This window comes from Bufo bufo, chromosome 4 (genome assembly GCF_905171765.1).
Source record: "Bufo bufo chromosome 4, aBufBuf1.1, whole genome shotgun sequence".
Classification (NCBI taxonomy): Eukaryota; Metazoa; Chordata; class Amphibia; order Anura; family Bufonidae; genus Bufo; species Bufo bufo.
In genome coordinates, this window is record NC_053392.1 from 607,379,591 (window position 1) to 607,397,706 (window position 18,116).

General features: G+C 45.6%; 1 protein-coding gene across 1 annotated transcript in view; it reads left to right on the forward strand.

The window, feature by feature from the left end:
* The window catches only part of LOC120997544 (calpain-13-like), a 162,696-nt gene that overhangs the window by 24,222 nt on the left and 120,358 nt on the right, over window positions 1–18,116 (forward strand). The window lies entirely within an intron of this gene.

An 18,116-nucleotide genomic window follows, 5' to 3' on the forward strand; every position in this document is an offset into this window, starting at 1 on the left:
AGGACTAGGAACTTTTGTGTCTTTAGTATTCCTTTAATTACGTAAAGGGCTTGTCCAGGATTATAATATTGATGGTCTATATGCAGGATAAGCCATCAATATTGTTATGTCGGCGGCTCATGCCCGCTGCTGTCTCGCTTTCTGTTACCCTGCTGCAGTCACTGTTGCTAATCCGGCCCCCAGGGGCTCTCTGGAATCCTATGTGCAGTCTTCTACTGCAGCCTGCGGCCTGTGCTTTCGCAGCCACGTCTTCTCTCCGGCTTTTAAACGGCCAGCATGCGTGCACCCTAATTTTCCCCACCATATGGCAGGCTATTTCTGGGTACTTAAGGCACCTACTCCCAGGAGAGGTTGCCTGAGCAATAAGTTTACTAGCTTGCTAGCTTCTGTGAAGTTCTCTGTCTGTCTATGTAGTAAACTGCCCGTTTCCTGGATTTTGACTCCCTGCTGCCTGATCTGACTCATGCCTGATTACCATATTGACCCTTCGCTGCCTTTCCTGAAATCGGACTGTTTAATGGATTCACACGTACCCTGCCTTCCCTAACATTGGCTTGCTACTGACAACAAGCCTGTCCCTTTGGTGCTATGCACAAGAGTGTCTTGACCCCCATGAGTCAACAGCCAATCAGATGAAAACTACTTCAAGAGTTAGTGGCCTGGTGCTTTCCCTGCAGTGAAGTCCAGATCCCTGTATAGGCGTTGAAAGAGTAAAAAACAGAACTGCCAGGATAACGCCCTTAGGTTTAGCCCAAAGTCAAATACGTTTGTTGGCACAATGGTTCTACACCCACTGCAGAAACAAATATCATATCAGTAGGGGTCATACACGCCATAACCCTGCCGATCAGCTGTTCAGGAGTAGGTCCAGTACCAGAAGCAGGCTCCAGAGCTACACAGCCCTGTCCATTGTGTAGTGGGTGGAGGTGGTTACCACTCAATTGAACGGGAGCGGTGCTGCAGTAACTGGCTCCATCCACCACAAAATGGAAGGAGCTGTGCACTGCTAGTAGCACAGTTACTCCTGAACAGCTGATTAGTGAGCATGCAGGGTGTCGGACTACCACCAATCTGATATTGATGTCCTATGCTAAGGATAGGCCATAAATATCAAAATATTGGAAAGCCCATTTAACAACCCATAATGAAAATGCATGTCATGGGCATCTATCTGGATGTACACTAACGAGCAAAAGGGTAACAATGTTTGGAACTTTTGACTTTCCGGCTCCATAACTCACCATCCACTACAGCTATAAACGTGACACTACTATCATTTTATAGACAATCATCTTGGCTATCTCATACATGAATTGGACTTGCAACTATTTAGCATATGATTAGTTATGCAGATTCTTGTCATGTAACTGGAGTGTTACTGTTTTGCTTCTAAAATTCTAAATTTAGATTTTTATTATTTTGTTAGTATTTTGTAAATCCACCTTTGGCTTTCATCACTGCCTGAATCCTCCTGGGCATGCTCTCGATCAGATTTAAGCATATCTCGACTGAAATCTGTTCCCAGTCTCTTCTAAACATTCCCAATGTTGGTGCATACTGGTCGACTCACTTGGGTACAAATACAGCTTTTTCTTCAACTCTGTGTTTAATTGGGCGGAGGTCTGGGGACTGTGGGGGCCAATCCAGCACCTCTACTCCATTGTCATTGAACCATTTCTTCGCCAATCTTGATGTACGCTTTGGGTTGTCCTGCTGGAAAACTATGTCGTCCTCGAGTGTACGAAGTAACTCGTCTTGTAGGATACTCACATAGAGTTCAGCATTGAGACCACCATCCGATTGCCTGTGAAACAACCCCATATCATCAGGCTTCCTCCACTGAACTTGACAGTTCCTTCAGTTTCTTGATTCGTTAGCCCATTTTTCCCTTGTTTCTTCTAGACCCATTTGCACCCATCAGAGCCCAGTCTATTGACTTTCGTCTCATGCCCCCAAATCACCCGTTTCCAATCTCCTACTGTCCACTGTTCGTACTTTTTTGCAAACTCGAGACGATGCTTCTTATGACGATATTGAAGGGGAGGCTTCTTCACCTTTTTTCGGGCCACCATTCCAGACTTGTGTAATGCGCGTTGCACGGTGCTTGCATTGACGTCTGTGATTTCACGATTACGAAGCATACGAGCCGCCTCCAATGCCATGTTTGTGGCGCCAAAACTGATGTACCTTGTGATGGGCCAACTTGTTGACTCCGATATTTTGCCTGGATGTCCACCTCTTGGCTTTGAAATAGATGGACAGACTTTATTTTGTATTCTTCCAACTGTCATGGCGCTCACATGATGTACTTTGGCGATTTTCTTGGCAGAGATACCGCTATGGATGAGCTGGATGATGCTATTTCTCTTTTATTGGGAAATCTTCTTCATGGCTGCTCCTGGATTCCAACCAGTGACCTTTCAGTTGGCAATCAACCAAATAACACACTGAGCTATTAGGGAATGTGAGAACAGGTGGTAATTTGTAGTCTACAAGAAGAAAAAGATTGTTCCACCACCAGGAGCAAAACAGTAACAATGCAGTTACATGACGAGAATCTGCATAACTAATCATATGCTAAGTAGTTGCAAGTCCAATTTATGTATGAGATAGCCAAGATGATTGTCTATAAAATAATGGTAGTCTCACATTTGGAGCTGTAGTGGATGGTTACCCTTTTGCTCATCATTACGTTACCACACAGACGAGGGCCCTCAGTCATGAGGAATGCTCTCTGCAACATCTGGACATAGCCAGCGGCCGTTTGACTCCCCTGCACTTCCTGAAGCTCCATTGTTCCACTGAAGGAAAAAGCCCCCCAGACCATTATGGCGCCCCCACCACTGTGGCGCGTAGAAAACATCTCAGGTGGGATCTGCTTGTCATGCCAGTAAAGTTGGAAACCATCAGGACCATCAAGGTTAAATTTTTTTCTCATCAGAGAATAAAACTTTCTTCCACTTTTGAATGTCCCATGTTTGGTGATCTCTTGCAAAGTCCAAACGAGCAGTTCTGTGACGTTCAAGGAGACGAGGTCTTTGAAGACGTTTTTTGTTTTTGAAGCCCTTCAGTCTCAGATGCCGTCTGATGGTTATGGGGCTGCAGTCAGCACCAGTAAGGGCCTTAATTTGGGTCGAGGATCGTCCAGTGTCTTGACAGACAGCCAATTGGATCCTCCGGCTCAGTGCTGATTACATTTTTTGGGGTCTTCCACTTGACTTTTTTGTTCCATAACCCTCAGGATCATTTAAGAAATTCCAAATGACTGTCTTACTGCGTTCCACCTCACCAGTGATGGCGCGCTGTGAGAGACCCTGCTTATGCAGTTCAACAACCCGACCACGTTCAAAAAGGGAGAGTTTTTTTGCCTTTGCCATCACAACGTGTGTCTACCTGACAGAAAATGACAATGAATCCACATCTTTGCACAGATTTGGCCTTTTAAAGGCATGTGTTCCTAAACTTTTGATCAGCTGAAAAACAGCCTGTTCCAGTTTAATCGTTATGTTCAATTAATTGAATACTCAAAAAATGTTTTGTCTCCCTCCCATTTCTTCTTGTTGCATGTTGAAGCTCTACTTGGAACCTTCTTTAAGATCCAACAATGTAAAATATGATTTTTTTGCCATTCTTCAAGTGTTCTTAAACTTTTGTTCAATATATAATACGTAGGCCTACATAACATTAAGGGGTTGCCATTTAGGCAGGGAAACCATTACTAGTCTTCTCTAGAATGTCTTCTGTGCAGAAATAGCAAATTTTGACCATTTTAAATTTATCTCTCAGAAGACCGAATCCCTACCTTTCTTGAAGCACCAAATCTGTCACGTAGGGATCGAGCGGTAGATTGTGCAAAACCTAATACAATAAGAATTGAACAGGGACGTCTGGTCGTTGTGGCAGGGAGCAGTGGGTGGCATAGTGGCACTGGGTGGGGTCTGGCACAGGAGGCAGTTATAGGACAGTCTTATACACGATATATTGGACTGTTGCACAGTATAGTGTACCCTATAGTCCTCCCTGTGATCTCTGGGCAGTGCACTCCATACATAAACCATACAGGAAAATAGACCCTTCAGTGGTCCAGGGTACTTACATAGAAAAACTAATAGCCAAGAGGCTAAACAAAACCCTGTTTCTGACCCTTATGTTAAAACGTAACTTTCATTTCATTATTCTAATACCTAAAGGAAAAAAAGAATTTAAAAAACCTGCTGTTTCTCTAGAGGACCTTATGTTGATAGTAAAACTATCAGTATTTTTGGAATATGAGAAAAAGCTGGAGTATTGAGAGGAAACCCACATAGATAGGATATACAAACTCCTTGCAGAGATTGCACCTTGCAGAGGTTGCACTTGGACAGAGTCGACCCCATGATTCTAACGATGCAAGGCAGAGGTTCCGACCACTGAGAGACACCGTGCCACCTAAATCAGGACTTGAAGGGAATATCTTTGGTGTCATTTACTGCAAATCATAGCAAACATAAATCAGTAGTTGTTCTATGAAAAACCAGCTCACTGCCCTGTAATAAAGATGATCCTGACCAGTAACACCAGTTATACATTTATGACCTAGTCCAGTACTACCAGTTATAAATTCCAGCAACACCAGATTCTATGTAAATGACCCCTATTAAACTAAACAAGCATACCTATCATAAAGAGAGTGTCAGACTAGGGGTTCCTTGGGCCCACCAGAGGAAATGATTCTCAGGGCCCAGCCCCATATCATCAAAAAATCTAATAGATTGGGATTCAAAGAAGTAGACCCTGGTGGGAAGTGACTGGCTCCAAAGGCAGCTCCAAATGTTTTCCTTTACCAGACCTTTTGGTTCTACTATATGGTATGAGTGCCTGGGCCTACCAGAGGATTCTCTGGTAGGCCAGTCCGACGCCGACAACTCTGATTGTGCACAATACCGCAGAAGTGGACTTCACCTATAGCAGTCGTCCTTACAGTGCCTCAGTACTTAGATACCCTCAGGACTTATGGTAGGAATTGCACATTGCACGTATCAATAATGGCAGAACCGAAGGCTGAGGCTCAATCCTCAAGAATCCAAGTCAAGAGCCTGGACTATACAACAAAGCAGCAATAAACAAATCCCAAACACAGTATGTAAGTCCAGAGGTCTGCAGATCCCAGAATACAAAGAAAACACACTAGACTAGAACAGGAAACAATTGTGTAAAGACAACTTACCGAACACAGATCAAAATGCTGAATGTCTGGAAAGAAGTGCAACTAGCAAATACCAGACAACCAGAATGAAGTAAGGCCTGGATATATAAAGGCTCAGCAATCAGCAACTCTACCCTAACCGACCAGGCAAAGCTAGCCAAAAACTTGAGCACCTATTGACTTTTTTGGGACAGTGTGGTGACCACGCTGTATGACCTGAGTAGAGGTCACTGTACAGGAAGGGATGGAAGATAAACGGTCACGTCGGCTATACTGAAGGGTGACCCTGTGTCATCTGTATGTAGGTCTTACCTGTTATTGAAATCGTGCTCGGGATGATAATGGGCTGACTATTGATAAGTGATCTCTACAGAATTGGAAGTGTCAGATTATCACAAGGCTTAGAGTGAAAACTGCAAAATTTCTGGATTTTATTTAATGTACGGTATGTAACCATATTAATATTTTAAAAAAATCTACAAAAATTCTTAAAACAGAATCTAAATAATATGTAATTTTCTAGCAACACATTCTCTATGAGACAGTACATTTTTGGTATTTAGTTACCTGAATAGGTAGTAGTATGCAATGTCTTAAAGTGGGTTGTTTAGTTTATACAATTTCATACACCCCATCAGGGAATTTTAAGTTGTACTGTTCAGGATCCTCATCCCGTGGCCAGTTGATACAGGAAATATATAATAGAAAATTGTAGAAGATAGTCAGGGTCCTGGACAGTATAGCGCTGTTGGAACTCCCATTGATCACCTGTGATCTGTGAGGGAAGTTGGCAGCAAGTATTTAATTTCCCTGCAGCCCCCCCACAGGAGAAAAGCTGTGTTGCACAATACTCTTAGATATCAAGCGGCTGTTCATTTAGTTCCTGGACCAGCTGGGTCATCCAGAGAGCGATAAGCTCTTTGTATCTGCTCTGGCTGATAGATAAGGGTCCTAGATGACCAACATATTACCGAAAGGCTTTCTACTGTATACCATGTAACCAAGTGACCCAAAAATATCACCTTCTATAGAATCAGGTCTTTTCAAATGCGGAATTAACCTGTTGGCATAAAAAAAATTGATGAGACCGAAGTTCTTTATTTGGACTAATCTGCTCCATGTTGACAAAAGGCTTGTTCTGGGATCTGATGTATGGCTTATCAAGAGTTGTACAATGAGGAGGCTAGGATTACACACCAACACTAATCCACCACTAAAACCAATATGTAAATTCTGGGTGTGCCCCAGGGGAGAGAGCGAATATTCCCATGAAATCTATAGTGCAACAAATGTATACATTATGTATAGCTCAATGAATGTACAGTATGCTGCCAACTGCGGCCACTAGAGGGGGGATGAGGTATTACATGCCGTTTCTTTCAAGTTTCCACTCCTGCTCGTACAGGGGGTCCTAGGTGGGGAGCCACTCTCCATGATGTCCATTTACATTACTAGGGTAACAGCTCTCTCTTTTGCAAAAAATACTGTAACCCGTAGGACTAGTCATCTACTAATCCTGTATCTTTTCCAGGTGGGATTTTTTTGCTAAAATTATTATGCCAATCACTTAGTTTTATCACATGTTAAAGAGATTGTCCACTATTAGAAAAAACATGGCTGCTTTCTTTTCAAGAACAGAGCCACCACTATCCACAGGTTGTGTGCCGTATGTTTTTCTAATCTTGGACAACCCGTTTAAGCAGATAACACAGGTCTTTGCACCACAGAGCATTGCTCATATATGCATAGTCACCTAATGATGGAAATATGTTATTCATTTTCTTAAAGTAAATGTTGATCTTGTATCATCATGTTGTTTTGAAGTCCAAAATTCTGTGCTAATTCATGTCTTAATATATCATATTTTTTGCCCTATAAGACGCACCGGGCCATAAGACGCACCTAGATTTTTAGAGGAGGACAATAAGATCAGATAAGCAATCAGACCCCCAAAGTTAATCAGACTTCAATAAGACCTCAGATCAGACCCCCAAACAGACCTGAGCTAAGACCCCAATGTGAATGACCCCCAATCAGACCTCAGTTAAGAGACCCATGCCTCTCATCCGCCCCATATGCCTCTCAGTCTCATCCGCCCCCATATGCCTCTCATCCGCCCCCATATGCCTCTAATCAGTCCCCATGCCTCTCATAAGCCCCCAGCAGCCTTTCATCAGCCCCCATATCCTCTCATCAGCCCCCATATGCCTCTAATCAGCCTCCGTTGCCTCTAATCAGCCTCCGTTGCCTCTCATCAGCCCCCATTGCCTCAGATCAACCCCCATGCCACATGCTTGATAAAATAAAAAACAATTACCTCTCCTGCTCCGGACGCCACCTGTACTCACCGCCAGCGCGATCTTCTTCCTCCTGCTGTCGGCTGTGCTGTGAACCAGCGCGCACAGCATGAGGTCACAGAGCGCCCTCACGCTGTGCACAGCCACAGCACAGCTGACAGCAGAGGACCAGGAAGTACAGAGCCTTCACCGCTTCCCGGTCCTCCGGTACTAATGAGCACTTCCATAATGGACATAGATTTAAACAAAAATATTCAAACTACAGCCACCAATAGAGGGAGCTCAGGAGCTTAATGCGTTATTATTGCGTTCTATGCATAACCAGTATGCAGTAAACTCCTGAGCTCCCTCTGGTGGTGGCTTCTGGTAGTTAGAATATTATCTTGCCACTGTAGAGATTTGGAGCTCCGATCACTATAAAGAGATATTAAGAAATGAATTACTGCAGAATGTTTAGCCTATTAAGATTACAATAGAAGAAAATTGTGTTCACGGCTGGAAATTCACCATCACAGGGGGTCCTGGCCGTCAGTAGCTTATCATTATGGGACCTTTCTGACTAAGGGATTGTACAAATGAGTAAACAGTTTCGATGGGTGGAGAGAGGAGCCGTGGGTTATTCAGATTTCTTTTCCTGCAGGTGTTTCTCTGCAGTCCGGAGTCCTGTAACATGATCTATGTGGTTATCATAGTACTGTACTATTATACTGCCCTCACAATGAGCTATGTATAGCTAATACTCTGCACACACACAGGTTCTAAAGTTCAGCTGCTTTTATTTTTTTTTTTTCTTGATCTCTTGCCGCATAAGCTCACAATTAATTTGACAACCAGGACCCTTGCTTCTGTGTACCAGCTCCAGCTGCTCATGGACATACAGTATGGTGAAGGTGCGGTCCACTTATAATAACCTCTATATTGGCATGGGGAGCTAATTATGGGGACATGTGTTTTAGCCCCTTGCATACACCATTTCTATTTGTCCCTTAGTACTCCCTCCATAGAAATCAAAGCTGACACTGTGGTCAAAACTGGACAATCTCTTTAAATGTCAATGAGAACAGTTGTAATCAGATGCCAGATGTTTCCAGCGCCACTTATTTACCCTTGAGAATAATACTGTGTATATACACTCACCTAAAGAATTATTAGTGCCCCCATACTAATACGATGTTGGACCCCTTTTGCCTTCAGAGCTGCCTTAATTCTACGTGGCATTGATGCAACAAGGTGCTGATAGCATTCTTTAGAAATGTTGGCCCATATTGATAGGATAGCATCTTGCAGTTGGTGGAGATTTGAGGGATGCACATCCAGGGCACGAAGCTCCCGTTCCACCACATCCCAAAGATGCTCTATTGGGTTGAGATCTGGTGACTGTGGGGGCCATTTTAGTACAGGGAACTCATTGTCATGTTTAAGAAACCAATTTGAAATGATTGGAGCTTTGTGACATGGTGCATTATCCTGCTGGAAGTAGCCATCAGAGGATGGATACATGTTCTCATTCTGTTTACGCCAAATTCAGACTCTACCATTTGAATGTCTCAACAGAAATGGAGACTCATCAGACCAGGCAACATTTTTGCAGTCTTCAACAGTCCAATTTTGGTGAGCTCATGCAAATTGTAGCCTCTTTTTCCTATTTGTAGTGGAGATGAGTGGTACCCGGTGGGGTCTTCTGCTGTTGTAGCCCATCCGCCTCAAGGTTGTGCGTGTTGTGGCTTCACAAATGCTTTGCTGCATACCTCGGTTGTAACCAGTGGTTATTTCAGTCAACATTGCTCTTCTATCAGCTTGAATCAGTCGGCCCATTCTCCTATGACCTCTAGCATCCACAAGGCATTTTCACCCACAGGACTGCCGCATGTTTTTCCCTTTTCACACCATTCTTTGTAAACCCTAGAAATGGTTGTGCGTGAAAATCCCAGTAACTGAGCAGATTGTGAAATACTCAGACCGGCCCGTCTGGCACCAACAACCATGCCACGCTCAAAATTGCTTAAATCACCTTTCTTTCCCATTCTGACATTCAGTTTTGAGTTCAGGAGATTGTCTTGACCAGGACCACAACCCTAAATGCATTGAAGCAACTGCCATGTGATTGGTTGACTAGATAATTGCATTAATGAGAAATAGAACAGGTGTTCCTAATAATTCTTTAGGTGAGTGTATATATATATATATATATATATATATATCTCATGTATATAATAATAATAATGTATCATTATAGTGTTTCTGATACAGAGCACTGAATCTCTTACATAGATAGAGTAAAATGATAAAATTCTTTCTGTCTGCAGTCACCACTAGGGGGAGCTCAGCTTACTGCATTTTATGTTATTACTTAGTTCCATGCATAAACAGTATGCAGTAAGCACCTAAGCTCTCCCTAGTGGTGGCGGCAGAAAGTAGAATTTCACCATTTATTTTTATGTCTACGCATAGGATTTGGAGCTACAGTATGTATTAACAATGCAGGATGGTAATAGATACAGTGTATCTCAGGAGAGGTGGAGAGTGTCAGTAATGTCCTGTCATTCCCACCTGCCCAGCAATTTACATGCAGACGTGTCTATTGTTGTAACTATTAGATTTTTCCTTTTTAGTAAATTAGTTCTTCGTTCACTTCCTTATGTAACGTTCCATCATCATTAATCAAACACCACAGATACAGATCAGCCGGTGATTTGAGGCCAAATGAGAGCAAATGATTACAAGGTAATTAGAGTGTTACTAAAACCAATCTCCTTTGAATGACTTTATAGTGGAGCGATTCCTACCGGACAGTGTAAAATCTTAAATTAGCCATTCACTTTCCACAACTACACATAATAGCTGGTGCTGAGATAACTGACGGGTTCGGCCTACTTTGTCCTTTAGTGTATGGGCACCTTTAAAGTTTCTTAAAGGGATTCATCACAATTGGTGTAAATCTTCTTTTGTCCATCAAACTTTTATTACAAACATTAAATTTTTCCATGCTTGCCATTTTTATGACATCTCCTGTCTCCTGCAGCTTACTTTTCAGCTTTACTGTTTAGACTGGGAAATGATCAGCAGAGTCATCTTACTATCATTAAAGGACTGGGTCAGCAGTTATCTCATCATTGTTATCTCATCACTGCAGGGTTAGCAGTCATTACATTATTATTATTATTATTATTATTATTATTATTATTAATAATAATGCATGGAGGTTAACGGAGTTATCAAATTATTGTTACAGGGCAGCTCATTATCAAATGAGGTGTCAGCATTGCTATCAAATGACAAGGTTCATCTCATTATCATTAGTGGACAGATTGAACAGAGTTATCTCATTATCTTTTGAGAGCTTAGTCAGCTCAGGGGCGTGGCCATGGGTAGCCCTTGTGCCCCTACTTATACCAACTTATATCTGGGCTGGTGGGAGAGAGAGATTGTATCTGGCGAAGGTATGGGAAAGTGGTCGGCCCTAATTGATTTATGGGCCAGGTATATCGATGATATAATTACAGTCAGGTCCATAAATATTGGGACATCGACCCAATTGTAAAATTTTTGGCTCTATACACCACCACAATGGATTTGAAATGAATCGAACGAGATGTGCTTTACCTGCAGACTGTCAGCTTTAATTTGAGGGTATTTACATCCAAATCAGGTGAACGGTGCAGGAATTACAACAGTTTGCATATGTTCCCCCCCACTTGTTAAGGAACCAAAAGTAATGGGACATAATAATAATCATAAATCAAACTTTCACTTTTTAATACTTGGTTGCAAATCCTTTGCAGTCAATTACAGCCTGAAGTCTGGAACGCATAGACATCACCAGACGCTGGGTTTCATCCCTGGTGATGCTCTGCCAGGCCTCTACTGCAACTGTCTTCAGTTCCTGCTTGTTCTTGGGGCATTTCCCTTCAGTTTTGTCTTCAGCAAGTGAAATGCATGCTCAATCGGATTCAGGTCAGGTGATTGACTTGGCCATTGCAGAACATTCCACTTTTTTCCCTTAAAAAACTTTGGTTGCTTTTGCAGTATGCTTTGGGTCATTGTCCATCTGCACTGTGAAGCGCCGTCCAATGAGTTCTGAAGCATTTGGCTAAATATGAGCAGATAATATTGCCCGAAACACTTCAGAATTCATCCTGCTGCTTTTGTCAGCAGTCACATCATCAATAAAAACAAGAGAACCCGTTCCATTGGCAGCCATACATGCCCACGCCATGACACTACCACCACCATGCTTCACTGATGAGGTGGTATGCTTAGGATCATGAGCAGTTCCTTTCCTTCTCCATACTCTTCTCTTCCCATCACTCTGGTACAAGTTGATCTTGGTCTCATCCATAGGATGTTGTTCCAGAACTGTGAAGGCTTTTTTAGATGTTGTATGGCAAACTCTAATCTGGCCTTCCTGTTTTTGAGGCTCACCAATGGTTTACATCTTATGGTGAACCCTCTGTATTCACTCTGGTGAAGTCTTCTCTTGATTGTTGACTTTGACACACATACACCTACCTCCTGGAGAGTGTTCTTGATCTGGCCAACTGTTGTGAAGGGTGTTTTCTTCACCAGGGAAAGATTTCTTTGGTCATCCACAACAGTTGTTTTCAGTGGTCTACCGGGTCTTTTGGTGTTGCTGAGCTCACCGGTGCTTTCCTTCTTTCTAAGAATGTTCCAAACAGTTGTTTTGGCCACGCCTAATGTTTTTGCTATCTCTCTGATGGGTTTGTTGTGTTTTTTTTCAGCCTAATGATGGCTTGCTTCACTGATGGTGACAGCTCTTTGGATCTCATCCTAAGAGTTGACAGCAACAGATTCCAAATGCAAATAGCAGACGTGAAATGACCTCTGGACCTTTTATCTGCTCATTGTAATTGGGATAATGAGGGAATAACACACACCTGGCCATGGAACATCTGAGAAGCCAATTGTCCCATTATTTTTGGTCCCTTAACAAGTGGGAGGCACATATGCAAACTGTTGTAATTCCTGCACCGTTCACCTGATTTGGATGTAAATACCCAAATTAAAGCTGAGAGTCTGCAGGTAAAGCACATCTTGTTTGTTTCATTTCAAATCCATTGTGGTGGTGTATAGAGCCAAAAATGTTAGAATTGTGTCGATGTCCCAATATTTATGGACCTGACTGTATTTTTTGGAAAGGATCCAGAGAGGACTTTGCCAGTTTTGTGGAGGCCTTGAACGCTAACAACTTAGGCCTCTTTTTTTACCTCAGAGATATATGAGACCACAATTACGTTTTTAGATCTACGAATTATCAAGGAGTCAGATGGTAGTGTGGTGACTGATCTATTTCGTAAGCCCACCGCTACGAACAACTTATTAAGGTGGGACAGTTGGCACCCACAACCACTGAAACGTGGTGGCATCCTCAAAGGCCAATTCCTACGGGTCCGATGTAATTGCTCCACTATCTCGGATTTTCAAAGAGCGGCCAGTGACCTTACCAACAGGTTTCAAAGGCGGGGGAATCCGCGAAAGGCACTCAAATCCGCCTATCAACACACCTCAGGCAGTAACAGGGAATCCCTCTTACATCCGAGATCTAGGGCTGAGACCAAAGATACCATCCGCATTGTGGGCACATTTGATGTTGCCCATCAAGAGGTGCGGCAGATACTGGGACAGTTCTGGGGTATCTTGCAGGCGGACCCCGATATTTGTCATCTGGTTGGGTCCGCCTCGTCTAATTGTAAGGCTGTTACCAGCCTGCATTTGTGGGAGGGGCGTCTGGCTATTTAGTCACCCCCCTCCGTTTCAGCCGGGCGCCCGAGTCTCACGCATCACAGCGTATCGCGCTCCTTCTTCCGACCAGTGTCCTTACTTCCGGTATACTGTGATCACGTGCCGCCGACATCCGCATCGCTACACGCCAGCCTGCCAGGTAATCGGGGCTCAGCTGGCTCCGTTCCAGCTGTGCCTCACGCCCGTCCTGGTCTCCAGCCCCCGGGGTGCGCGGTTGTGATGCCGCTCTCCCCCAGTTTGTTCCGCTCACAGAAGTGCGCGCGGCTGGGTTGGGGGAGCGGCATCCTAGCTTCAGTGATCTGCCGGTCACATGCCGGCTCAGGATGAGTTCCTTTGAATGTATAACATGCTCGTTCAGCATATACTGATTCCTGAATCTTACCTGGAAACCAGTTATGCTCCTAGGGCTTCCAGCACAGGAGGTGTTCTCAATTGTGGTTTTATGATGCAGGCAGTATTCCTGTGTCTCAGGGGGGGCGCAGTTTTATTAGTGCTCCCCACCTACAGCAGTGTTTCTGCGGGCTAAAGCACCAGCCCTTAATGCACGTGACCATTTAAACTCAGAGCAGCTATACTTAGGCTGTTCAAAAAAAAAAAAAAAAAAAAAAAGGCAGCATCATAATACCAGAATTTGCGGTTCAGGTGCAAGGGATGTTTTCACTTTTACTGTTTTGTGACAGCGGGTTTTGTTGTCTGTCTCGATCTGCTTCTGTCTCCTGGTCTTTTCGTTTCCAGGGTCCCTGGTTCACCCCTATTTTCAATGTTCCTGGATCGCCCAGGTTTTCAATGTTCCTGGATCGCCCAGGTTGTCAGTGTTCCTGGATCGCCCAGGTTGTCAGTGTTCCTGGATCGCCCAGGTTGTCAGTGTTCCTGGATCGCCCAGGTTGTCAGTGTTCCTGGATCGCCCAGGTTGTCAGTGTTCCTGGATCGCCCAGGTTATCAATGTTCCTGGATCGCCCAGGTTGTCAGTGTTCCTGGATCACCCAGGTTGTCAGTGTTCCTGGATCGCCCAGGTTGTCAGTGTTCCTGGATCGCCCAGGTTGTCAGTGTTCCTGGATCGCCCAGGTTGTCAGTGTTCCTGGATCGCCCAGGTTGTCAGTGTTCCTGGATCGCCCAGGTTGTCAGTGTTCCTGGATCGCCCAGGTTGTCAGTGTTCCTGGATCGCCCAGGTTGTCTATGTTCCTGGATCGCCCAGGTTGTCAGTGTTCCTGGATCGCCCAGGTTGTCAGTGTTCCTGGATCGCCCAGGTTGTCTATGTTCCTGGATCGCCCAGGTTGTCAGTGTTCCTGGATCACCCAGGTTGTCAGTGTTCCTGGATCGCCCAGGTTGTCAGTGTTCCTGGATCGCCCAGGTTGTCAGTGTTCCTGGATCGCCCAGGTTGTCAGTGTTCCTGGATCGCCCAGGTTGTCAATGTTCCTGGATCGCCCAGGTTGTCAGTGTTCCTGGATCGCCCAGGTTGTCAATGTTCCTGGATCGCCCAGGTTGTCAGTGTTCCTGGATCGCCCAGGTTGTCAATGTTCCTGGATCGCCCAGTTTGTCAATGTTCCTGGTTCGCCCAGGTTTTCGTCTGCATTTTCTTAGGTTTTTACATCTATGTCGATTGTTCCTTCCTTTAGATTGGGCAGTTGTTATTTTTCCTTCGTTTCATCTAGGGATCTCGAGGCAATTCCAGGTAAGTCGGCTCAGAGACGGTCACTGGGGTAGGGTTAACTCTCAGTTTGATACTCAAGTCCGTTCTTTTTGTTAGTTCCCACTTAATCGTTTGGGGTTTTTGGAAATCAGCATTCTAAACCGTTCACATTCCCGTCAGGTAGGTTTTTCGTTGGTCACTTTTCACACAATTCAGTCTCTCACCTTCTTTCGGCCGCTACCACCGCTTCCGTCTGTGCTTCTTTTTTGTTTTCCGGTAGACATAAGTCCCCTTTCTTTCCCAGGTCGTCATGTCTCACATGTCCGATATGGAGGACAATCTCTCCATGCCAGGATCATCCGTCTCGGGGCATCTTAGCAACACGTCTCTGAGGAGTTGGACCGTGCCAAAGTTAATCGCCGAACTCAATCGCAGGGGGATTCGGCATCCCGCGACGGCCCGCAAGGCCGAATTATTCCGGCTCCTGATGACCACTCCGGGTCCGTCAGCTGAGCAGTCCAACAGCGACTCCATCCGGCTGGCTCTAGCCCAGATCCAGTCATCCATCACCGGACTTGTTAGCTCAGTCACGGACATTCAGAACAGGGTCGCGGTTTTAGAATCCAGGCCAGCAGCCTCACCGCAATCTCCAGGTTCGGCAGTCATTTCTGCCATTCCTCCGGACGTTGCAGGTAGGCCTTCTGCCACCCCCCAAATTGCTCCTTCCCACTTCGTTCCGGAGCATATTAAGAAGGATATCCTGGCAGGCAAGGACGTTAATTTAGCATCCATTTTGATTGCCTCCCAGGATATCTCCGAAAACCGGGTGATTAATTGCGGAGAGGTTTCCGTGGTCTTGAAGGCCAAGGATGCTCGGTTAAATAGGAAGCTGTCGGTTTCCGAGTTTGTCCTGGCCTTCAGTCTCTACAGGGATGTAATATGCTCCGCCCATCCCACTCGTAGGGAGGAATTGGATACTTACTTGTACCGGATTGCGGATTTGGGGCACAAGTACGGCGGCTCGGCATTTTACGATTATCATCGTTCGTTTTCTGCCAAAGCCGCCGCAGCCCTGAATCAATTCCAGTTCATGTCCAACTGGGCAGACTTGGACATGGAATTATTCTGCCGGCACTTCGCAGGTCTGAAGGCTCCCCTGTGTGCCATCTGCCAGTCCATCTTTCATTCCACGGAATGGTGCCCTAATCCGGTGCAAGATCCTCAGTCAGCGCCCACTCCAGGTCCGTCCGGGTCCTCCAGGTCTTCCTCATCATTAGATAAATTGGGTAGGCCCATTGTGTACCTTGGCAGTAGCCAGGTGTGCAATAATTTTAATGCTAAGGGCTGTGCTTTCAATGCGTGCCGGGCACTACACATCTGCTCCCTTTGTTTTCGGGCCCACCCCCGTTCCTCCTGTCCCAGGAAGTCAGCCAGGGACTCCTGACTAGCCGACCTCAACTTGGAGTTACTGGCTACACTCCTGCAGGACCACCCTGATCGTTCCTTTGTCGCCTTCTTATTGGATGGGTGCAGAGACGGGTTTCACACCGGCATTATCACGCCCCCTCAGGGCTGCTGGTTGGGCCCCAATCTGCTATCCGCCTCCAGTGACCCTGAGGCGGTGTCCACTCTCATTCAGGCAGAGGTCGACAAAGGGTTCGTCATTGGTCCTTTCCTTCAGATCCCATTCCGGTCGTGGCGCATCAACCCTATCGGTCTGGTCACGAAGTCATCTTCAAATAAAAAACGTCTAATTTATGATCTCTCCGCGCCTCATATGTCCTCCATCCCCAGTCTTAATTCACTCATTCCGTCTGAAGAATATTCCATGCAATATTCCTCAGTTGACGAAGCCATCCAGTACATTCTTCAAGCAGGTGTCGGGGCTTGGTTGGCCAAGGTAGATATTGCCGATGCCTTTAAGCTGCTTCCAATACACCCGCAGCTTTGGAAGTACTACGGCATCCAGTGGGCAGGTAAATTTTATTTTGCCAACCGGCTTACTTTTGGCTCCAAGAGCAGCCCCTGGCTTTTTGAACAGCTTGCTAAAGCTTTGCACTGGATTCTCAACCATCACGGTGGCTTATCCATGGTCGTTCACTACCTGGACGATTTTCTCCTCGTTGAAAGGCCCAGTCAGGTCCCTTCCATTCCCCATTCACTTCTGGACATTTTTTCCCGACTCCAGGTTCCCGTGGCCACGGCCAAGACTGAGGGTCCGGCCACTACAGTCACCTTCCTGGGCATTATTCTTGATACCGTTAGAATGGAAGCTAGCCTCCCCAGCGAGAAGTTGCTCAGGATTCGCTCAGCCATCTCCCGGGCAGTCCAGTCTCACTCACTGACCAGGGCGGAGCTCCAATCCTTGCTGGGGATGCTTAATTTCGCCACCAGAATCATGCCTCAAGGTAGGGCCTTCCTTTCCAGGTTGCTATGTCTCCTGCCCTCGGCCCCGGAACAAGATTCTGTCGTCCATTTGGACAGCCAGGCCATTGCAGATCTCGACATGTGGAGCAGTTTTCTCGCTAACTGGAACGGCATTTCCTTGTTCGTTCCGCAGTGGGATTCCTCTTCCCCCATGGTTTTCTCAGACGCCGCCGGTTCCTCCGGGTTCGCTGCCATCTTCAGATCTCATTGGCTGGCTGCCGGATGGCCGCCAGAATTAGCCTCGGACTCTGCAGCTCTAAAATCTTCCCCCCTTTTGGAACTATATCCCATAGTGGCGGCTGCTCAGGCCTGGGGTCACCTCTGGTCTAACTCTTCTGTGACGTTCGTTACGGATAGCCAGACCTTGGTGGACATCGTCAACAAGGGCAGAGCCCAGTCCCTCAGGATCATGGCGTTATTACGCAAATTAGTGTGGTTATCCCTCCACCATAATTTTCACATGCGCTGCGTACACATCTCAGGCGAGCAGAATAGGGCTGCGGACGCGCTTTCCCGTGCTAACTTTGCAATTTTCTTTCAGGAAATGCCCGACGCGGATCGGTCAGGCACGCCGGTGCCTCAATTCAGCACCCTCACTCTGGTTTAAGCTCACTCTTAGAGGAGGCCAAGGGCCTGGTCGCCAAATCCTTGTCACGTAATACGGCGAGGAATTATGAGGCTGGTCTAAGGGCGTTTGATAAATTCTCTAGGAATCATCCGAGGGGTCAACTCTCCGAGATCTCCTACATCATGGCCTTCCTGGCCTATTGTCATTCGCATCTCTCCCTGTCGTATGGTACCATCAGACTTTATTTGG